General features: G+C 45.5%; 1 protein-coding gene across 4 annotated transcripts in view; it reads right to left on the bottom strand.

The window, feature by feature from the left end:
• LOC147679019 (solute carrier family 2, facilitated glucose transporter member 11-like) overlaps positions 1–23,874 on the bottom strand; it is a 608,312-nt gene that overhangs the window by 528,433 nt on the left and 56,005 nt on the right. For 2 of the 4 annotated variants that reach the window (XM_086942754.1, XM_086942756.1), the window contains exon 1: positions 5,469–5,646. The exons of the other annotated variants lie outside the window; for them this stretch is intronic. The gene's annotated coding sequence lies outside the window, so the exon portion shown is untranslated. Of the gene's footprint in view, positions 1–5,468; positions 5,647–23,874 lie in introns of those variants that run through there. 4 annotated transcript variants of the gene reach the window in all.

The raw sequence follows: 23,874 nt of genomic DNA, 5'->3' as shown, positions 1-23,874 counted from the left end.
CACCACTCAAGACACCCAAGGTAAGTGGCATGCGACTGCGACCCTGCCCCCTATGAATGTCCATGACCAAATAGGCTCCCCTAATGTCCCATAGGCATGCCATAGTTGCACATCAAGGAATGTCCTGATGCATTGTGGGAGATGTAGTCTGGCCACAATGTTGTAGTACCACAATGCAGCCAGACAGGTCCCAAAGCACACAAAGCCACAGCCATTCAGGGAATGTCACCCAGCATGCATGTAGCAACTGCACATCTGCCAGATACATGCAACTAATGATCCACCACTTACCCCCACAGGTGGCGAAAGCAGCGATAGTGAAAGGCTGCAAATTGATGAGGAGGTCCAGGAGGAGGAGGAGGTGCCACCACCAACCCAGGCACCAGCCCCTGCCGCTGCTACAACACCAGCAGCCAGATCCACCTGCAGTGTCCCCCCTGCGACTGGAGCAGCACCCACAGCTGCTGCCAGGCCAGCTACCATTGTGCCTCCTGCTACCGCTGCACCACCTAGAGCCGCAGCAAGGGCAGCTACCAATGTGCCCCCTGCATCTGGCACACCAGCAACACCAGGTGTCACACCCCCTGCATCTGGCGCACCAGCAACACCAGCTGTCACACCCCCAGCAGCTGTCGCCACAACATCCGGGCCCGCGCCAGTTGCCACACAGCGCCCAGCCACAGACTCAGGCCAGCAGGGCAGGCGTGGCAGGTCATGCCAGCACTCCACTCCAGCAAGCAGGCGGGCCAATGGACAGGGACTGGCGCGTCTCAGCGTTGAAGGACGCATGTTCCGGATACACCAGCGCCAGGCACGACAGCAAGGAGCTATTCAGCTTCAGCTCCATATGATGGGGCGCAATGTGGCCACAGTTGCAGGCCACATGGAAGGCATGAGGGTGGCCATGGCAGGTGTGGGGGAGCGCTTAGACAACATGACTGCAGCCATGGCAGGTGTGGGTGAGGGAATGGCCCGCATGGCTGCAGCCATGGAGGCGAACACCGCTGCGATGTCCACACAGCGCAGTGCAGCACGCCGCAGCCACCGTCAACTTATGAGCCGGCTGGCCTCATACAGCAGGGCGAATTATGTAGCTGCAAATGCAACTTCTCTGTTGGCGCGGCGCTCCCTGACACAGCAGCACCAACTAGTCCAGTGCAGTGAGGACATGACCAGGGTCCTGGAGCACCTCACCACGGCCGTCATGGCACTACACCCTCCAGCAATACCATCCACTGTGGAGGGTGATGATGCTAGTGAGGGGGCATCCAGCGTCAGCAGCCACTCAGCCTCACAAATCCCACCACACAGCCGCAGCACCAGGCCCACGCCAGGTCCTGAAGCCCCGGAGGAGGATGCCCCTCAGAGGCGCTTGGGCGCAACGCGCAGTAGGCGCACCTGAGAACTTCAGACTTTCATTGGCACACGCTGACGTTAAGCCTGCCATGTTCTAATACACAGCAGTATGCTGTAATACTGTTAGTGGGAGTTATTTGTACTGGAACCTTATTTATTTTTTGTGAATTGAACAAATACATTTATTTTGCTACACACATTAGCATTGTGTCATCATTACATTTTGCATGCATTGTTGATTTGTGGGGTGATGGAAGAGGTTGTACTAGAAACTGTTCACTGTGATGTGGTTGCGACGTCTGTGCCCTTCTGCTGGGTTCTCCCCATGTGCATGGCGCGCATGTGCAGGTGGCCGGTTGTTACCCTCAGATTCACTGCCAGAGATGTCAACAGGTATCCGGCGCTTGGTTGCAATGTTATGTAGTATTGCGCAGACAGCCACAATGCGGCAGTACACAGCAGGACTGTAATACATGGCCCCACCTGTCTTGTGCAGTATGCGGAACCTGCTCTTGAGCAGGCCAAATGTCCTTTCTATGCAATTCCTTGTCCGTATGTGTGCAATATTGTAGCGCCGTTGCTGGGGTGTAGCAGGGTTGAGGTATGGGGTCAGGAGGTATTCACGGAGGGCGTAGCCACTGTCACCTAAATGAGAGGAGCAGATGGTGATTGCCTGCGCTGCGCTGTTACATCTTAGCAATGTGACATTTTCAACAAAGTGTACTTACCAAGTAGGTGTCCTTCCCCAAACTCTCCCCTGACCAGTCGTGTGTGGAGGCCGCTGTGCCGGAATATGAAGGAGTCATGGGTACTCCCTGGGTACTGTGCGACAATGTCAGTGATGTATGTCTTAGCATTGCAGACCATCTGGATGTTGAGGGAGTGGTAGGACTTTCTATTGCGGAACATATACTCCATGGCAGCTGGTGGGCAGATGGCGACGTGGGTACAGTCTATGCATCCGAGCACATGTGGAAAATGGGCTACATTGTAGAATTGTAGCTTGGTCATGTCCAATTCCTGTTGGCTGGCGGGGAATTTGATGTGACGGTGTAGCTGGGTGAGCATGGCGTCAACAAAAGTGTGGAGGCAGCGTGACATGGTGGGCTGGGATATCCCCCCAGCAGCCGCTACTATCCCCTGGAAACTCCTGGAGGCCAGGAGGTGCAGGCTACACAATACCTGCACATGTGTAGGCACCGCATTGGTACGGCTTGTTGGGTGCTGCATCAGGGGGTCAAGGTCCTGTATTAGCTGCATTATCATTTCCCCATTCAGCCTGTATTTAGCATATATCTGCTCTCTGGTTTGGCCCAGCAAGGTGACCCGCTGGCGGAATATCCTGTCCTGGATCCTGCGTCTCCTCAGTGCTAATCGCTGTAGCCTTCGACGCCTCACCACCATGTACATTCCTGGCATTGTGGGACTCCTAATGCCGCTGCTGATGATGGTCCTTATGTGTGATTGGTCAGGCCAGAACCTGTTGGTGATTGGACAACGGTTTTTTGAAAGTTTTTTTTGCATGGCTTTTATGGTTACCACCTGCTTTGAGTTGTCCTTATTTTGCGCGGTGCAAACTGCGATTTTTGGGTTTTTCGCTATTAGCGATTTTTCTTGAATACCGATTGCGATTATATAGCGAATTCGCAAACACAGAATAGCGAATTCGCTATTATTTTCGCAGAATCCGTGGTTTCACGCATTTTCGGATTCGCTAATGCTCACCTGCCGGGATTCTGCGAATATAATAGCGAAATCGCTATTCTGTGTTTGCGAATTCGCTATTTTGATGTTGAATGCCGATTACGGAAATTGCGCCCGCAATTGCATTTTCGCAGCGATTGCGGGCGCAATTTTACTTCATGAATCAGGCTGAATGTTCTTTTTACATCTCTCGAAGTCCCATATTTTATTTCTGTCTGCAAAGCTCTCCTCTAGATCTGGGGAATAGTTCAAGAATACTACCTGCACTATATCCTCTAAATTCATTTGGGCAAAATCTGATTTTTCTTTCATAGCCAGAGGGGCTGGGGAATTCAGCTTCACTCCCTTTGCACTCCTAGCTAGCAGACCCCCTCCCTTCGGAGATGTCCGCGTCCCAGGGCTGGCTCAATTTCAACCCTAACAGAGCCTGCTCTCTGCCTCGCAACCCTCCCTTCAAGGAGCTCACATTCCAAGAGCGAAGCGCCTGCCAATTTCTGTCTGCCCTGCCTACCTCCTCATAGGGAGGGGGCATGATGGTGATGAAGCCTGCACCTTTGCAAGCCTCCCTACCTTTCCAATTAAAGGAAGCTTCACAGTCTGAAGAGTGGAATCCCCCCTCCTTTACACTGAGCTCTTCCGCGGACACAATTTGGGTGCTCGCCAAACATAACAAGCAGGGAAGACTCTGCTCCTGTACTCGCTTTTGAGCCCCGCCTTCACAAAATGCTCCGAGGCAGGCTGTGCTATCTTTTTCTTCAAGATCAAAGCCTGTCAGTTCCCAGCCGTTCACAACCTAAAAGCTGTGGAATTTTCCCTTCTTAAATGGAACAGCATGATGTTAAAAAACCCTTTCTTTCGTCTAAGACAAAAAACAGACTCAACCTCTTTTGACCTCCATCAACACCCTGCGTTCTATTTCTAAATGCTCTGCTCTTCTGTTTAGCTAATTCAGGCAAATTTAAACTATCATGTAAAAAACATTGGCAACCTTAAAAAGTCACATACGAAGTCTCACAGTACTTCTGTAACAATATCTGGGACCGCAACAGTCAAAGAAGGTGTTGGTTTAATTTGTAACAGTCAACTGTCATGGGCAAAGAATTATCAAATTTACGAAAACATTTTATTCTTGATATTGATGTTACCAAATCTGTTTCTGTTTAATTCTGTTCTGCACAGACAACCTTCCCTGTCTAAATGGGCCATTTTATAACCAATGCAATCTCCCATAAGCAAATCACATTTTCTCTCATACTGTTCTGTCCAGTATCTTTTAGTGTGCACAAGCACAGATTCATGGGCATTTGTTCTGCATCTAAATTGAAAAGTCCCTGCACTTCACTGTAGCTAAAATGGGCACATTGGTTTTGTGTAATATCACAAAACACACTTTTAAACCTTTTAATTAACCAGTCATACACACTCTGCTGTTGTACACTTTCAAAAACATATGGGTACATTTCTCTTTTAAAGCACCGTTCATCATACACTGTTGGGTCTGATTTATTTCCACCACTGGTGATCGTTAATTCTAAAACACGGGTCTTCTTATCTTTCCTTCCTGACTGAAAACCCTCTTCGGAAGAATTAATTAAAACAGCCTGTGTAATTGGCAACCTGACTAGATTTTCTGTAACATTTTTCACATGTAAATCATGCACGTTTAATTCTGTTGTCAAAGGAATATTTTCACACTGGGCATCAATTAACATTTCCTTCAGCTCTTTTTGCAAATGCTCAAATTGTGGACGCATGTTAAACAACACATTAAAAATAACCCCACTATCTATGTCTGAAATGTCATCCCACCTTTCAGGGTTATATTCTGAGATGTTACATTCACGTTGCAGCTGAGCACATTTTAAATGCATCTTTTACTGAACACTTTTAAAGGGATCCAGCCCTTTTTGCCTAATGTAAAAAAGCTATTCACAAGCCCTTTATACAAAACACATTTAAACACAAAGCAATTCTCGTTCAACCAAACACAATTAGCTCACTCATGAGCCAGAACACCATATGGGCTACCCCCATGCAAATAAATCAACTGATAATCTGAGAGTCTGCTTTCAATTACTAAAAAAAACAATATTTTCCCCTTTTAAATCAACGTTCATATCCTGCAACCGACTACGCCAAAATGTATTGCTTTGCCCACTTGCGTAATCTGAACTTACGCACACCACTTACTCACAGAGAAACTCCAACACTCCACTGGAGGCAAAAATGATCTTTATTAATATTGTAGGCAAAGGCAATAAGTCACTGCAACTAAGAAAGTCTTAGGCACCGAGTGAAAGGCAATAAACAATGAATACAACACACTATATACATAAATATGAAACTGAGAATACAGGTATATAAACAGAGCAAACAAATAAAAATATAAACAGTACAAAGCACCTCACCAGATTCATTTGCAGCACCGGAGACTTCAACATCCCTAGGCCAAGCACTGAACACCAGGTCGGGAACCCGCAGACCGGCAGCTCAGGGAGTAATCTCTTCGGGCACCAAAGTTGTCCCGCGAGTGCGTCCACTCCAAGACTGAGTTCCTGAGCTCCACCCCACAGACCCCGCTTTTTATAGCTTACATCAACCTGTTCGAGAAGCCTCTAGCAGGCGCTCTCGCCCCTCTATTCACAAGTGCTGGCCCCCATCTCTGCATCAGACCCACCCAGACAGACCTGGCCAGATTCTGTTTAGGCGGTGTCGAGGCAAAAGACATTCCTTTCCCACTCTCTGGCCTTGGAGACTGGCACGGCCATCCTTCCTCTGTTCTAGCAATAAGTATGGAATGCATGAAAACACTCTGAAGGTACAACATAACCTCACGAGGCATCCTCACGAGATGCCTCGCACCTGCTTGTACTGGTTTACGTGAATAACATGTTTATGTTACTGCTAAAGTGTAACTCCAGGTCAAGGCAGCTCAAGATGGAAGTGCGATGCAACAAAATGGAAGATCAGAGCATTGCATGGAATCGAGGTCAACATATGATTTAACACGTTTAAAATGGCAAATGCAACACAGGCATGTAACCATTGCACAAAACCAGTGTCATGAAGTTTGAAACAAGCAATTTTACCTACGATAGAAATTCAGTCCCCAGTTCCATGTGTGCCAGTTCACTAAACAAGTAACCCCATTCTACATGATCAAATGCCTCTTTAACATCCAGTGAGATCACAGCATTTTCTTACACCTCATATTGTACCTACCATAACATGAGCTAATGATCTCAAATGGGCTGCCAAAGAGCGATGCAGGACAAAACTCACTTGGTTTGGATGTATCAGGAATAGCGTTTCTACCTTTAACCTGCTGGGTAATACTTTACCTGCTGCCCAGAGGATATAAAAAGAACTCACTGAGTATTGATTCACTTAAAGAAAAGGGCATAAAACCCCTTGCAGTTTCGCTTTGTCATTGGGAAGATTATAATGTGACAGACACATTAAGGTTTCATAGTCTCAGAGGAGGTTTGAGTAAACCTAGGACAATACAAATCTGTATCACAGCATAACCTAAAGTACAGTTTTGGGTGATGTCTGTGTCAGTAATGTAGTTCAACAACGAAGAGATTACTGAGAAATAGCAATCATAATACTTTACAAGAATTCAGGTCTCAACAATCCCATAATCAACTACAATTTCGACGCCTGCCTATATGCCATTCTAAACATACCAAATACAACAAATCGTAACCAATCTATATGTTATTAGTTACCAACCAACAAAATGAAACATTTCAATGGTGGTTTCGGAATCATTCTTTGCATTTGATACATATGCTTAGAAATTCAAAAATCCGTATCATGAACATAAAACATGCCAGCCTCCACATTCATGCTAGTTCTCTCTTTCCCCTGCATGATTACTGCTCCTAAATCATGATATCGACTCTCACCTTGGTTAATGATCCTAGTTGAAGGAATGCCGGGCACTTTCTCCCTTTAGTCGATAAATCTTGTTTGCAAATAGGTAATAGTTTAGACCTATATAAAGAAATTGACATTTAGTCCTCATGCCCCTAATTGGTTGACTACAGCTATCAATAGTGCCTCATTTTTTAACTCACCTATTTATAAGAGTATTGATCTTATTAGTCCAGTTTTTCCTAATAGCTTCCGCTCATGACAATTTTTTGTTTTTTCCCATATACGCTCAAAAACTCCTAATTGATAACAGGAGTTAATATGTTATCTAAAATTGAAGAATCATTTATTAAATATACACTAAGATTTTTCGTGACGTGCTCAAAAGAACTCTTTAAAGTGGTGAACTTATTCTCTCCTAATTCAAGACTTGTACTCTTCCATAGGTCCTATCCGCGCCTGCATCTATCACCATGCAACTGCGGCTATCGCCTGTAATGTACCAAGAAAACGCTCGCTCAAATAACCTTATCAAGTTTTCCATGATATTAAAGACTATTCTGTATTTTAACTGATGCCCAAACACACATTAATTTAAGCGCATTTCAAAAAAAGTTCAGTGAAAATTACCCATCCTCCTTTATAACCACATCTCACCTCAATCTAAAATTCACTCCTTTATCAGAAGTCTCCTAAAGTTGATTAGTCACAGTTATGTCCCAATTCTCCACCTTTGTGATAATCTTTTAATCCGTTTTACCCGCTGTAGTAGCCTGAAAATTGCCCCAAAAAAGAATTTGATTCAGTAAAATTCAGTAAAAGTCCCTAGCTCGCATATTAATTCCCACGCATCATCTTATCACCTTATTATTTATCTCATCTGTGGCGTACATCCTCACATCCTGACAGCCAGGTTCGATAACTCCCGCCGTAAAGCACCCTCCAAGAACAGAGCTATTTGAAGTCCCTTTTAGCCAATCACTACACGTCTTGACTCGCACTCAAGTGTAAGCAATTACTCCATTCAAGTTTTCTCTTTGGTCTGCACTGTAATATATTATTCTTGACACACCTTCTCAGTTTAACGGAAACACCGGACACGCTTAATCTTCCTGTTTCATGTGTGGACCAATCACATCCTATCCTATTCACTCATGCGAGAAAGAGTCCAAACATTTCCTTTTTGGTGCCGTGTAGCCAATCTAAAAGATAGATCTCCCGTCTGTGTGCGTCGATTACGTCAAAAAAATATATATAAACTGTTTTAATCTGAGATTTTCCTCCTATCTAAGGGTGACATTCCGTCCCTTTAATGCAATTTATGCCTCCCTCTTTATCTTTGGCTAAGAAGCATCGTTCGGGTTCTTGTCTACGAAAACAATCATCTGACATTATTTCCTTCTCTTTGTGAAGCCTGTTTAAACAATCACAAGCATGGGCCTTTCTGGGCAGTATAAAAGACAACGTAAAATTTGCTAAAAGACATGGCCTTCCGTCCTATATATCCAAAATACGTTTCCTCCACCCATCCAAAAAATACATAAACTATTTTCTACTAAGGTTTTAGCTCCCATCTAAGGGTGACGTTCCGTTCCTTTGTTACAGTTCATGCCTCCATCTGTATATTTAGCTATAAAGCATCGCTCGTATTGCTATCTAGGTGAGCGATCATCTTACATTAGTTACTTCTCTGAATGTGTCCTGTATATACATTCACTGACATAAGCCTTTATATACAGTGTAAAAAACGCTGTAAAATGGTTAAAGAGATGTGATCTTCTGTCCTACATATTAAAAAGTACCAAGGTATTATATACGTTTCCTCCATCCATTCCACCATAACGCCATTCCGATTTACCGGCCTGATCTTTTCCTACATATCATGAAGACTAATATACTCAATTGACTGACTCCCATGTCTGAAGACCTGGAAAGCAGGATTAGTATGATCCTACCATCAAAAGAAAAAACCTCACACATACGTGACCTTCCTGCTCGAAATCAAATCTCCACATTATATCCCTATTTTAAATATTATTGCTACTTAGTCTCAAAATCACCTCACTTTCCGACACCTTTCAACAGGTTCTTATTCTTGTTTCAAACAAGCCGCCCCATCCCACATCGTGTGTGAAAGAAATAACACCTCAGCTGGTTGTGCTTTCATAAAGCCAATGTACAAGTACTATTTCACCAATCCAATCTTTCCCTCCACTTATATTTTAAACTTAAGCGGGAGTAAGAAGATGGGTAACCTCCACACTTTTCATAATTTATCAATCTTTACACCATTTAAATATATGAGGAAAAATTATTTCCTCCTATCTTATAGATGAACTTGATCCATGACCCCAACTACTAATCTACACTGACCCTCCAATTAGATTTTGGATAACCAAATCCCCTAAATCCTATAGTGTTCATCGTTCTACACTGACCTGTTTGACTGCTGCTTAAGTGGTTCCCACCTTTTTCTTAAATCTCACATAATATTCACATTTTACTGCAAGAAATAATGTAACTTGGAATCACTGTTTAAACACAGTTTTACCGCTCTACACCGGCAAATCCACCAAGCTTCTTGCTGTCTTACTTGTAGCTCCCAATCCCCACCTCTGATTATATGCTCAATTTTCTGAATCCCATGAAACCTGAAATCTTTCAGTGTATCATGATTATCCTTGATGTGTTGAAAGATGGGCGATTTAGGATCCCAATTCATTATTGCTTGTTTGTGCTCTTGAATCCTGATTTTTAATGTTCTCTTAGTTCTCTTAGTGCTGCCGATATACATTTTACTGCAAAGCACAAATAATCACATAAATTACCCCAGTAATGTTGCTGTTTATGAATTCCCTGATCTGGTAACATCTGTCTGTATTGTAACAACATTTCTTTATCCTATTTATCCCCAAATTACAAATACTGCAGGACCCACGTACAAAAAAGCCCATCAGGGGTGAAGGCAGCCAACCGATTGTACTGATTTTTGGTGGCTCAATGTAATTTCTCAGTATCAAGTTGCCTATCGTGGGGCTCCTTTTGTATACTACTTTCGGTTTCTCTCCAATCTCATTTAGTAGACCAGGAACCCCTTTAAGTAAGTGTCAATTTTTTGTTAGACCCTTATAAATGTTATCCCTCTGTGCATTATAAGTTGTCACAAATGCCAGTTTTCTCTTGGTCACTGATTTCATCTTTGGTACTAATGTAGTGTCTCTACAAATCTGGCTTACTCTATTTGAGGCTTTATCCAAGGCCCTTTTCTGGTAGCCCCTATTTATTAATCTTCTTTTCAAATGATTTAATTCTTCCTAAAAACAGCTGTCTGTGCTACAATTTCTCCGAATTTTAATAATTTCTCCAAATGGTATCCCCTTGATTACTGATATTGGATGAGCACTATCCGCCCTCAAAATAGAATCGGTTGCTGTACTTTTTCCGTAAAGTTTGCTTTTGATCAATTCACCCTCTACCCATAATTCCACATCCAAAAATTCTATTTTGTTTACCTCATGATTCAGAGTAAAAGTTACATTAAAGTCATATTGGTTCAAAAATTCAAAATATTCTTTGAGGTCATTCTGTGTGCCTCACCATAGTAACAAAATGTCATCACTAAAACGACCCCAGAAAAGAATAAAATCAGTCCATTTTGCAGTTTGGCTCCAGGCATGCTCCCTCTCGAACCAACCCATGAAAAGGTTGGCGTAAGAGGGAGCACACCTGGATCCCATCACTGTCCCCCTTATCTGGTGGTACCACTCATTCTGGAACATAAAAAAATATTTTTTAAGATGATAGAGCTCATATCAAAAATCATTTCTGAGTGTTCAATCACACTGGCACTATGACTCCCTAAAAAGTGCTTCAGTGCTTGTTCACCTTGGTCATTATGTATGCACATATATAGTGCTACTACATCTAGGGTGACAAAACTCATTTCCTCTTTTCATTTCACATTTTCTAGTTTGTTCAAGACATCCATGGTGGCTGTCACATAAGATGTTAAATTGATCACTAAGGGTTTGAGGAACAAGTCCATATATTCTGAAAAATGTTCAGTCATGCTACGTATGCTAGATACGATGGGCCTACCCGGTGGATTACATCTGGACTTGTGCACTTTAGGCAACATATAGATAAAAGCATACGTGGGATTAGTCACTTTCAGATATTTGAACTCTGCCTCTTCCATTAAGCCTGCTTCATTCCATGAAAATAAGCAGGCTTAGAGCATCTATTGTGGGATTACTATTAAGTTTGCGATAACAATTCTGATCACTTAGCTGTCTCCTAATTTTCTGACAATAATCTGCTTTGTCCTTAACCACAATGTTTCCACCCCCATGTCTGATTCTCGAATAACTATACTTTCATCATTTCTAAGACTCCTAAGGGCACATCGTTATATTGTAAATAATTGTAGGACGCTAGTGTAAATTTTCCCGATTCATGCCCTTATATAGGTATATTTTATCATATCCTTATGAAGGCATAGAAATCACTACCATATTTGGCCTAAGCCTTGCAGCCCAAATACGGCATGGCTACTTCCACTAAGTTCCGAGAATCAACAACGATTTCTTGGAAAAACCCGCCTTCAGCAGCTAAGGACTTCCCCCTGCTTGAATATTGATTTCTCCAAGAAATCCTGGAGTTTTCAAAGAATTGAGTCTTTGAGTGACGTTATTAAGTCCAATCATACGTCAAACTCGGCACCTTCAATGTATAAATATGCCTAGGTTTGCCCAGACAAACACACTGTGGTTTGGAGCAGATCGACTATCTACTTGCCCGACGCCCTGCAGCAGCAAGTGCTGAAGGAAGCCGACCCTCCAGCTGACGCACTGAAAGAGACGCTGTCTTTTCTCTTGCCGAGAAATCCAGCTCCAGTGTTTCCGGGCTACTCTTGCGGGTATCTGGGACATCGAGTCCTGAGAGAGAGATACAAGACTAAGCATGGGCGTAAAATCCGTTCCGCTCGCGGAATTTGCGGATTTTCGGTAAATTCGCAATCCGCGAACTCTCGCGAATTTGGTGAAAATCCGCAAATTCGCACGCAGCGGATTTTTTTGCTTGGGGATACAATATTGCGGCGCGTGGCGTTCACCTACCATCATTCAGCGTTTGCAGAGTTGTTTTTCTCGATATTTTGCGTGTGCTGCACCATTTTGGATCTTGCGGCGGGATCCCGCGGAAGTTTGGCGACCACGATTACGTCATCGCGGCTTGCCACCTTGCACAGCGAGAGTTTGTCAACGCGAGTACGCCGTGATCACGCATCGCGGGAGTTCGCAATTGCGAACACGTAGATGCGGCGGGCAGCAACAATCTCGCACTCGCGAAATTGCAAAATTTGCAATTCTGCACAAGAAATCCACCAGCAAGCAGCATAAACCTTCTGAAAATGATGATTTTTATCAGAATAACTCCTCAGGTTGACATTTGCCTGCACTTTTTTTGCAAGGAGTCCATTTTGGGGAGGGGGGGGGGAAAGGAAGTGCCCCACAGTCTTCAAATTCCTGTTCCTGTCCAGCAGGCTCCTCCCAGGGCTTTCTTCATGTGCTGGTCACTTTCATTCGGATCTTGACCTGGAAGGAATACTTTTTGTGGATGCTGCTGGATATTTGTATTTGAGGCCTTTTTGACTTTCTTTGGATCACTTTTGGATTAGAAATTTCACAAGTAAGTTTGTTTGGGGCATTACAGTTGCTACAACTACAATTTTGGAATTTTCGATTTTTGGGCTGTTGTTGGGGCCTTTTGCCCATGGGTAGTGAGTGGTGCATGGACAGAGTCTTTCTGTGGGGTCTCTTTAATGTAAACATCATGGAGGGCATGGATGGCATGGGATTGGGCTGATTTTTGTCTGTTTTTTGATTTTTTTGGCTGCTGTTGGGGCCTTTTGCCCAGGGGTAGTGAGTGGTGCATGGGCCTAGTCTTTCTGTGGGGTGTCTTGAATTTAAACATCATTGAGGGCATGGATGGCATGGGAATATGGTGATTTTTATGTGTTTTTTGACTTTTTGGGGGTGTTGTTGGGACTGGCCATGTGGGTGGGGGCCATTTTGATTGCTGGTACAGGCAGGCCCTGGCCATGTGCTGGGGGACAAGGGGCCATTTTGAAGGCAGGCAGTGTTCTCAGGCCTGCACCCATTTTGCCTAGCTTTCATCCATTATGCCCAGGGGTACTCAGTGGTGCATGGGCCTAGACTTTCTGTGGGGTGTCTTGAATTTAAACATCATTGAGGGCATGGATGAGATGGGATTGTGGTGATTTTTATGTGTTTTTTGACTTTTTGGGATGTATAACTGATGTTCCTTTGTCTTCCATTACTTTTAGGTGAACAAGAGAACCACCAGTGCCAGGAAGAAGTCCTGCAGCGGTGTGTGCAGCATAACGTCACGCGACGTCACGTGTGGCCACAGACAAGACAACTCTGCAACTCGTGCAACTGCGGCATGCTGTTCTGACATCTGAAGAAGATGGCCCCTAAAAAAGTTCCCCGTAGCTCCTCTAGCAAGAAAGTTGCCAGTAAGGAGCAGAAGAAGCAAGTTACCAAGGAGACTGGTGTGCCGCCTGCCACATTTTTTGGTAATAAAAAAAAAATACGCCTGCCGCAGCAGCGGGATCTGCTGGGGACCAAGCTGGGAGCAGCAACGCCACTCCATTGGGCTCAGTGTCACCACCACGCCAACTTAAGTCCAAGCCCTTGAGTGCTGCAGAGGCACTTAGTCTAGTTGTTCAATCACCATCGACCAGTGATGTTGGCTCATCGTAAGAAAGTAGCAGCAATGTCCCTCAATCAACACAGGTTGTAGTAACTCCTCTGACGAGTGTTCAACAACCACAGCCGCAACAACAACCGCATGTGCAAGTACAAGCCCAAGTACATGTGGTAGGAGAGGCAGCCCAAGGAGATGCACAAGCAGAGGTGCATGGAGGGGTACAAGTGCCCACAATAGTTGTTCCTCCCGAAGTTGGGGCACATCAGGAAATCGACATTCAAGGCGAGGTATCATTTGAGGAAGCCACTCCTCCTGATCATTCATTGCCTTCCACATCTCTAGCAAGGAAAAGATCAAGGATGGTGTCTACATCTTCTTCAAGCCCCCTTCTGATGATATGGATCCAACTTGGGAACCACCACTGCCGTCTGAGAGTGAGGCACACCATGATCTGACAAAGGTAGCTAAGCGTAAAAGGAAGGTCCCTGAAAGACTCATAGTTATGGGGTGTGATGATGACGCTGAAGAAGTGGTGTATACTACTCCTGCTGATGAAGACTCTCACAGTCATCATACACGCCACTCCAGCCTCTGCGGGCATGCAGCAAACAGACATTTTGACCCTAGCCCGAAAAGCTGCTGAGCGTGATGTTGTTGACGAGGAGGCAATGGGACCACCATCATTGGAGGTAAATAGTATACCACCACCTACCGCTTCCATATTTTTTTCTCGCCAGAAGGGACCTCCATCCACCTCGACCTCAATTAGAGGTGGTGCAAGTGCACAACGTAGTAAAGTTCGGCAACACACATCCTCCACTTCATCTGGCATTAGCAGCATGACCAGTTTTGCCTCCTCCGCCCCCACAGACATTGGAAGTCCGCAGTTTGGGACTTCTTTAGTGTTTGCACAAAAAACATAGCCATTTGTAGCATGTGTAAGCTTGCAGTTAGTCGTGGTAAGCTTGGTACCAACTATGGTACCGGAGGCCAGAGAGGTCATCTTGAGAGACAGCACACTGCCCAATGGCATGCGCACCTAAAGGAGATCAAGGAAGCCCGAATTGGAAGTCAACAAACTGTATCCGTTGATGTTTCATCTGATGATGACGAGGAGGAAGAAGCGTCAAACATTTCTTCACTTACACCCAGTATCCCTGTCAGCAGCACACCCCCTGTGAGCAACACTAAGAGTGTGGGAGAGAGTGAGACACCAATGCGAAAAAGTTCATCATCACCGAGCGTAACTGGGTCGAAGAAGTCATCATCATCATCCCGTAAAATCATGGTCCAGCCCACCATTAGAAGCATGTTGTTTTCAGAAGCGCCATTTGAACGCAACCACCCAATGACGCGTCTGTATAACACTAAGCTGGCTAAAATGCTAGCTCTGGACCTTCTCCCTTTTTCTTTTGTGGAAGGGGTTGGTTTTCTTGAATTAGTGGCAATGCTCAGCCCTAAATGGAAGGTTCCTAGCCGGTTCTATTTTGCCAGAGTTGCGGTTCCAGCACTACAGGCAGATGTGCTGGAGGTGATTGGGGCAGCTTTGCAGAAGAGTGCTGTTCACACTATACATCTGACAACAGACATGTGGACCAGTTGCGCAAGCACTGATTACATGTGCATCACTGCACACTGGGACTCTTTTTCAGGAGTTACAGCAAAGCTAAGGGCAGGTGTTGACCCAGACAACGTTTTTAAAGCTGCTCGGAAACATGCAACACTAGCCATGTTTGGCATGGAGTCAAGTCATAGAGCAGAAAAACATTTTTCAGGAGTTTAACACAAAGGTCTTTTAATGTCTGTCCCCAAAAAAACGCAAGATTGGTTATGTTTCCACGGATAATGGCGCCAATGTAGTTAAGGCAATGTATAAGGGTAACTATTTCAGAGTGCCGTGTTTGGCGCACTGTATAGACCTGGTTGTTAAAAAATTATTGAGTGAAGAAAGTCCAGTGTGCGAGTTACTGACCACCTGCTGAAGAATGTGCACATAGTTCGGCAATTCTTTTAAGGCCCGGAAGCATCTGAGGGGCCTGCTATTTGAACGTTGACTGCCAGTGAGAGCACTCATCCAGGAGGTGGTAACACGTTGGAACTCAACCTTCTACATGCTTGAGCATCTGCATGAGCAGTTTACGGTAGTCGATCAGTATTTCTTTACACTGGGTACAGCTATGAAGGACCTGAGGTTACATGCGAAGCAATGGAAGCTAGTTAAAAGCCTGACAGACATGCTTCGTCCTTTTGAGGTCTTCATGCGTGCAGTCAGCAGGGAGGACTGTAATTTGGGAAAAGCTATCCCATTGTTGCGCATGCTAGTGCACCAACTGAAGATGGTGTCTTCTACGATTCAAAAAGATGAAGAAAAGCAAGAAGCTTTTGATTTGGCGGAGAAATTATTACAGCGCCTACTTTGTGATTAACGTCTTCAAAAGATCCACACAGAACAGCATTACATTTGTGCTACTATTCTGGATCCACGCTACAAAAAGGCACTGGCAGGCAGAGCATTCTTTCGTTTTGGTGACGCAGAAGTTTTAAAGTACAAACATTGGCTAGCTGTGTCAGCCATGAGGTTTGAAAGAGAATGGCAGGAAATTGAAGGAAAAGGCAGTACATCAGCATCAGCAGGCCATCCGGAGTCAAAAGAATCTACTTCCGCACCTGTGGCTGTGGCAGAAGTGACCTCTCAGCCGTTAAAGACACCAGCAACTGGATCATCTGCACCAGACACAACAGTAACATTGTGTGAAGAAGAGGATTGGCTAACTCAGCTTGGGTCTGCTTCTCAAAAGGTCCCAGCAAAAAGTAAGCAAAGGGGAGGAACCATGGAGAACCTTGAGTCGATGGTGCAGGACTATCTGAATGACTCAACAGAGGTCTATGTTCATGATGACCCATTGGCGTATTGAGAAGTCTGTGAGTAGGTTATTTAGTGTTCAGAAAATTGGCGCACAACTTGTTACGGTACGATTTAGTTGAAAGGATATTCTGGTAGGTGCTTCTTGGCCAGAGGAAAACCTTAACCTCTGAATTGAAAAGAAGGACAGAGACCTACTTTTCGTAGAATTTAGGCAAAAAGGGTCCAGAGCACACAAGTCTGTATCTGTAGATTGGTTTATCTTAAAATAGTGTTGGTAGGGATAGACTGTACAAAGTGTATAGTTTTCAAAACTTTTATTCACCGACAGTGGGAATCACTGCAAATATCAAACAAGCCGACACGTGTTTCGTCACAACATGTGGCTGTGACTCATCAGGGCTGATCTAATGACCACGAGGCGGGGTCGGTGAACCGGTGATAATTCCAACCCGGTCCTAATCGGGTGGTTTTATTTCTGAAAGGGTGGCAGTAATCGTGTTGATCACGTCGAAAAAGTAAATGGGGAATTTGTTAAATTTTCCAAATTATGTGGATCGGAGGCCGTGGTGAGCCTGAGAAGTTACGTCGGGATCGGTGGGTTGCCGAGTGCGGGAACCCACCGATCCCGACGTAATTTCTCAGGCTCACCACAGCCTCCGATCCACATAATTTGACCCATTGGCGTATTGGCATTGGAAAAAAGAATTGTGGCCAGAGATCTCCAACCTGGCTATAAACTACTTGTCTTGCCCACTTGCAAGCGTGTCTTCTAAACGTGTTTTCAGTACTGCTGGTGGCATTGTAACTTGCAAAAGGACCCATCTCTCGCCCAAAAATGTGGAGAGGTTAACAATGATCAAGATGAATCAGCACCTCATACCAACAGATTACAAAGTACGAGAATACACGCCGGAAGAAGACGAGGCGGACCCCAACTTAGATGAGGGAATTTCTTCTCTGTTAGGTGACCTACTCCCGCCTGAATCCGCAGAGTATGAGGACGAACTCTTCTTCCTTGACACTGAGCCCTGAAAATCAGCCAATGAATCAATAACTTTCTTTTTCGTCCCTATTCACTTTTATTCCTGTGTGTTTGTCTTTCTTTGTTTTGCAAAGTCAATATAAATAAAAACTTTAATCACCTAATCACAAAAATAAGCCCATTAGCAGAACTGTCTTCATTTATTTGCTTATTGATTTAAAGGTGCCGCAGTCTGCATTCCTCAGGTTCACAAGTTCACAAGAACATGCTCCTCTATCCTCCTCCTCCAGACTCCCATTTCCCTCAAAGCAGAGGGCTGGATTATGCCCAATGAAGAAAGACTCTGCACTTGTGGGGGTGTTCTACTTCTTTGCGGGTGACTTGACGCCTCTGGGGCCATTGCTGGGAAGGTCTAATACCGGATAAAAGTGGTTTGGCGAAAATCAGACTTGAAAAAGTTTTTGCCTTTTTGCTCACTGTCATGTTTTCGGGGGCCTGTTTGGGGGGTTCCTGGTGTTTGTGGGTGGGTTTCGGGGTCTGGGAGCACTGCTGGCACAGTCTAATGTTGATTGCATTTGTTTTCCAGGACATCCATGGTGGAAAAGTGGAGTCATGACCTAGCTGCACAACGCGTTTGGACAGAAGGCCGAAAAATGTTGTAAGTATGAGATTTTCCATTTTTGCTTTTTGCCTGTTTGGGGGTGTTGTGCTTTTTAGTGGGTGGGTTGGCGGGTCTTGGGGCATTGCTGGGAAGGTCTAATACCGGATAAAAGTGGTTTCGACAAAATCAGACTTGAAAAAGTTTTTGCCTTTTTGCTCACAATCATGTTTTCGGGGGCTTGTTTGGGGGCTTCCTGGTGTTTGTGGGTGGGTTTCGGGGTCTGGGAGCACTGCTGGCACTAAGCATGGGCGGAAAATCCGTTTCGCTCGCGGATTTTGCGGATTTTCGGTAAATTTGCAATCCGCGAGATTCGCAAATCTCCCGCAAAATCCGCAAATCCGCGAGCAGCGGATTTTATGGCTTGCTCGCACTGTTCGCGTGAGTTCGCGGCTTCCCAGTACAACTTCGCGCCCCGCGAATAAGCGCTAAATTGCAGAAATACGATCTTAGCAAAACTGAAACTACTTACCAGGTTCAAAAGTTCAGGCTCATCATTAGTAGCCATTTCCTGTAGTGCTTCCTGAGGGGCCCCTCCAGAGTTCAGTTGCCAGTTGCAACTATTATGTGACCCTGCTCTGAACCTCAGAATAGTTACACATATGCCACAAAGGTCCTGAATTACAGCTAAGGGAGACAAGCAGGAGCCAGGCTGGAAGTTAAAATCCATTAATCAGCCCCTAATTCATTATTGTCAGTTGGGGCAGGGCAAGTGTTGTAACTAATTTTGCAACAATGAAAGCACTTAGCAAGTGCAAAAGATCACTAATCAGGAAGCACTAAGGAAGCAGGTGCCAGCTAAAAAAATATTCTGTGACACATTAATCAGCCCCAAATTAATTCAGGTCACTTGAGGCAGGGAAGGTGTGCTTTGCTTTGCCACAATAATGTACACTGACTGGACAACCAGAGGGTGCTGTGATGAAACAGAGGGTGGCATGGGTGGGCCAGAGGGTGGCATGAGTAGTCAGAGAGTGGCAGTGGTGACAGAGAGTGGCAGTGATGAAGAAGAGTGTCCCAAACAGGCCGGACACGTAGAAACAACAAGTTCGAAAAACTTGCGACCCGACAGGTAAGTTCGCGTTTTGCGAAATTGTACAAAACCCTCGCGAACTGGCAGAAACACGCGCGAACACAAAAAAAAAAAATCCGCAAATTCGTGAGAATTCGCGGATTTTGCGAATTGCGAGTTCGCAAATCCGCAAAATTCGCGAACGCGAGATTCGCAAAATTCGCCCATGCTTAGCTGGCACAGTCTAATGTTGATTGCATTTGTTTTCTAGGACGTCCATGGTGGAAAAGTGGAGTAATGACCTAGCTGCACATCGCGTTTGGACAGAAGGCCGAAAAATATTGTAAGTATGAGATTTTCCATTTTTGCTTTTTGCCTGTTTGGGGGTGTTGTGCTTTTTTGCAGGTGGGTTGGCGGGTCTTGGGGCATTGCTGGGAAGGTCTAATACTGGATAAAAGTGGTTTGGACAAAATCAGACTAAAATACGTTTTTACCTTTTTGCTCACTATCATGTTTTCGGGGGCCTGTTTGGGGGGGCTTCCTGGTGTTTGTGGGTGGGTTATGGGGTCAGGGAGCACTGCTGGGTATGGATACTTTTGATTGCAAGAGGTTTGAAGAAAATCCATGGTGGCAAAGGGGAGTTGGGGCCTAGTTGCAGAGCGCGCGCAGAGTGATTCTGGAAATTGGCCTGAAAATGACAAAAAAAACCATTTTTGTACTTTTGCTTTTTGGCTGTTTGGGAGTCTTCTACTTGTTTTTGCCTGGGTTGACGGCTCTGGAGCCATTGCTGGGAAGGTCTAATACCGGAAAAAAGTGGTTTGGACAAAATCCATGAGGAAAAAGTTTTTGCTTTTTCTGACATTTCGCTCAATTTAGCCTTTTCGGGGGCCTGTTTGGGGGCTTCCTGGTGTTTGAGGGTGGGTTTCGGGGTCTGGGAGCACTGCTGGGTATGGATACTTTTGATAGCAAGAGGTTTGAAGAAAATCCATGGTGGCAAAGGGGAGTTAGTGCCTAGCTGCAGAGCGTGCGCGGAGTGATTTTGGAAATTGGCCTGAAAATGACTGTCCCCATTTTTGTACTTTTGCTTTTTGGCTGTTTGGGGGTCTTCTACTTGTTTTCACCTGGGTTGGCGGCTCTGGGGCCATTGCTGGGAAGGTCTAATACCGGATAAAAGTGGTTTGGACAAAATCCATGAGGAAAAAGTTTTAGCTTTTTCTGACATTTCGCTCAATTTAGCGTTTTCGGGGGCCTGTTTGGGGCACTTCCTGGTGTTTGTGAGTGGGTTTCGGGGTCTGGGAGCACTGCTGGGTTTGGATACTTTTGATTGCAAGAGGTTTGAAGAAAATCCATGGTGGCAAAGGGGAGTTAGGGTCTAGCTGCAGAGCGCGCGCGGAGTGATTTTGGAAATTGGCCTGAAAATGACTAAGTCCCCATTTTTGTACTTTTGCTTTTTGGCTGTTTGGGGGTCTTCTACTTGTTTTCACCTGGGTTGACTGCTCTGGGGCCATTGCTGGGAAGGTCTAATACCGAATAAAAGTTGTTTGGACAAAATCGGAGGCAATTTTTTTTTTGCGTTTTTGTTCACTTGCTTGTATTTGAGGTGCTCTTTGGGGGGGTTCCGGGTGTTTGTGGGTGGGTTTTTGGGTCTTGGAGCACTGCTGGCACAGTCTAATTTTGATTGCATTTGTTTTTCAGGAAATCCATGGTGGAAAACGGGATTTATGGCCTAGCTGCACAGCGCGTTTGGACAGAATTGAAAGAAGGCCGAAAAATATTGTAAGTATGAGATTTTCAATTTTTGCTTTTTGGCTGTTTGGGGGTGTTGTGCTTTTTTGCGGGTGGGTTGGCGGGTCTTGAGGCATTGCTGGGAAGGTCTAATACCGTATAAAAGTGGTTTTGACAAAATCCATGCTGAAAAGCCTTTTGGCATTTTTTGTAACTTAGGGTTCGTCAGGGTTAGCACTAGCAGCAGTATTCCATGTCTTTGGGGGTGTTCTACATTTTTGCAACTGGGTTCTGGGGTCTTACAGCACTCATGGGAATGTGTAATCTTGGTTGCAAGTGGTTTGAAGAAAATCCATGGTGGGAAAGTGGGGATTTGGCCTAGTTAAAGAAAGCGTTTGCCACTATTCTTAACTTAGGGCTCGTTAGGGTTAGCGCTACAGTATTTTATTGCATGTGTTTGGGCGGGGGTTATAGATTTTTACGACTGGGTGGGGTCTTGGAAAACTTGTTGTAATGTCTAATTTTGATTGCAAGTCGTTTGAACAAAATCCATGGTGGGAAAGGGGGGTTTTGGGCATACTTTCTGAGTGCGTTTTGACACGATTTGAAATTAGGCCTCTGTGAGGTAGCAGCAGTATTCTGCACGTTTTTGGGAGGGTAATGTGGGGTGTTCTAGATTTTGGGGATTGTCATCTCTGAAAGTGACAGTATCATTTTTGCACTACACAGCGTGCCTTACATATTTTTTTCTCCGAGGTGTCTTTAACACTTACTGTTGCATTTTTCCATCATCAATTACAGGCAGGCTTTTACCCTGTGCCATCAATGTACTACTCAGGCTTACAATTAGCGATCCGCAAATCCGCATCAGGCAGGCAGTCAATCAGGTGTGGGGTCCAAGAGGAAAGGGGGGAGCCTGACCCGCTGCGTCCTGCCGGAGAGGAAGGAGCAGATCCAGTCGAGGGCCTTGTCCTGGATTCCTGCATCGTAGAGTCTGCGTATTAGGGTGCGGTGGGAGACTGTGTCGAACGCCGCTGATAGATCGAGGAGGATGAGGGCTACTGTTTCTCCTTTGTCCAGTAAGGTGCGGATGTCGTCTGTTGCGGCGAGGAGGGCGGTTTCCGTACTGTGGTTTTTTCTGAAGCCGGATTGGGAGGAGTCGAGGATGTTGTGTTCTTCAATGAATGTGGCGAGTTGGCTGTTGATGGCTTTCTTGATGACTTTCGCTGGGAACGGGAGCAGGGAGATGGGTCTGTAGTTTTTGAGGTCGGTGGGGTCAGCTGAGGGTTTCTTCAGGAGGGGGTTGACCTCGGCGTGTTTCCAGTCGTCGGGGAACGAGGCGGTCGCCAGGTAGCGATTGATGGTGTGGCAGAGCATGGGTGCGATGGTGTTGGCGGCTCTGTTGAAGGTGTGGTCGGAGCAGGGGTCCGTGGGGGCCCCTGAGTGGATTGACTTCATTGTCTTCAGTGTGTCTTCGGTGGTGAGGGCTGTCCAGTCATCAATCGCTGGTTTCCGGGTGTCGGGGGTGGTTGGTGAGGGTTCAGTGTGTTGGTTGTCTTCATCGAAGTTGTCATAGATGCTCTTGATTTTGTGGTGGAAAAAGATGCTGGATTTGTCGCAGAGGTCTTGTGAGGAAGTGATGTCAGTAGACTCGCTGGTGGGTTGGGCGAACTCCTTGATGATGCTGAAGAGTTCCTTGCTGTTGTGTGCGTGGGTGGGGATTCTGTCTTCAATCGCTTTTTTCCTCGTTTCTCTGATGAGTTGATGGTGGGCGTTGGTGGCGGCTCTGAAGTTGTTGTGGGCTTCTGTAAATTTGGTGTTTCTCCAGGTCTTTTCGAGGCGGCGGCATGTGCGCCTGGACTCTCGAAGTTCGGTGGTAAACCATCTGGCTTTCTTGGCACGGGTATTGTTTTTTTTCTTGAGGGGGGCTATGGTGTTGGTGCTGTCCGAAATCCATCTATGCAGGGTTTGGGCTGCGGTGTTGGGGTCGCAGTTTTCCGCGATGGTTGGGGTGAAGTTGTTGAGTGAGGAGTTGAGCTGGTCATCGGTGATTTTGGTCCAGTTTCTTTGTGGAAGCAGGTGCTGGTGTCTGTGGATGGTGGGTGTTCTGAAGGTGAAGTGGACGCAACGATGGTCGGTCCATGGGAGTTCGGTGGTGTGGCTGAAGGTGATGGAGTTTCCTGTAGTGAAGAGGGGGTCGAGGGTGTGTCCTGTTGAGTGCGTGGGCTTGGTCACGCTCTGGCGGAGTCCAATGTTATGAAGGTTGTCCAGGAGGCATGTGGTGTTGGGGCCCAGTTGATTGTCGAGGTGGAAGTTGAGGTCTCCCAGCAGGGCGTAGTTGGTGGATGCGATGGCCTGCGGAGAGATAATGTCCGTGATGGAGTTGGGGAAGGGTCCGCAGGGTCCAGGGGGTCGGTAGATGAGGGTTCCTCGGAGGGCAGCGGTGGGGCTGGCCAGTACCTTGAAGTGAAGGTGTTCCATCAGTTGGACAGTGTGTCTGGTCACCAAGATTGATCGGCGGAGCATCCGATGGAATGAAGGAGTACCGCGAATAAGAGGAATGGCTGGATGCATCGCCTTCACAAATTCAACGGGACAACTACAAAAAACAGTAACAGTATCCAAAATTCTCCTTATCTTTTAAATGATATTGTTGTGAACTTGAACTTACTTCTACGAGTGTGACTCTGTGTGTTTGTTTGATCTCTGCTTCAAATTCATCCCTCCAGCTATTCGATAAGTCTTTGCTATGTTTAACACTAATTTAATGTTCTAAGTGTTTATTCTCTCTGAGGGCAGAGAGGCAAGTTAAATTGCGTAATGACTGCATCCCAGTACTGTCAACTTGTTTCTTCGTAGTTACCAGTAAGTTGCAGTAAGTAGTAGTACTACTTTTCAGTAACCTAACCATCCATTTACTACTTATGGCATGCAGTAGTGCACTTCCTTTATGTCCCTTT

The sequence above is a fragment of the Lissotriton vulgaris genome, chromosome 11 (genome assembly GCF_964263255.1).
Source record: "Lissotriton vulgaris chromosome 11, aLisVul1.2, whole genome shotgun sequence".
NCBI lineage: Eukaryota > Metazoa > Chordata > Amphibia > Caudata > Salamandridae > Lissotriton > Lissotriton vulgaris.
The sequence above is the reverse complement of the archived record's forward strand: the minus strand, read 5'-3'. Positions and strand labels throughout refer to the sequence as shown.